This window comes from Penaeus monodon, chromosome 20, assembly GCF_015228065.2.
Source record: "Penaeus monodon isolate SGIC_2016 chromosome 20, NSTDA_Pmon_1, whole genome shotgun sequence".
NCBI classification, from domain to species: Eukaryota; Metazoa; Arthropoda; class Malacostraca; order Decapoda; family Penaeidae; genus Penaeus; species Penaeus monodon.
The window spans coordinates 14,462,916-14,463,191 of NC_051405.1; the positions used below are offsets into that span (position 1 = coordinate 14,462,916).

The following is a 276-nucleotide window of genomic DNA, read 5'->3' on the forward strand; positions in this document are numbered from 1 at the left end:
CCCTTCCCTTTATTACTTAAATGCATGCAGTGGGGATTAAAAATAACGAGCACATTTAAAAAAATATAAAAAATCCCCCTACAAAAGAAAAAATTCAAGGGCTCCAAATTCTTAAAATCCAAAAAAAATTTACTTTTTTTTGTTAAAAAAAGGTGAGAAAAATTTTTTATTGTTTGCCAAGTTTTTTGCTAAAAGTTTTTGTTTTCTTTTCCCCCTTATTCGGGTAAATTTGAAAAAATTGTCATAAAGTCCTCTTTTTAAAAATTTAATTTTTAC

The 276-nt window shown here is 25.7% G+C and overlaps 1 protein-coding gene across 1 annotated transcript in view; it reads left to right on the plus strand.

The window, feature by feature from the left end:
• The window catches only part of LOC119585647 (protein Aster-B-like), a gene marked incomplete in the record, with an annotated part of 119,378 nt that overhangs the window by 116,620 nt on the left and 2,482 nt on the right, over nt 1–276 (plus strand).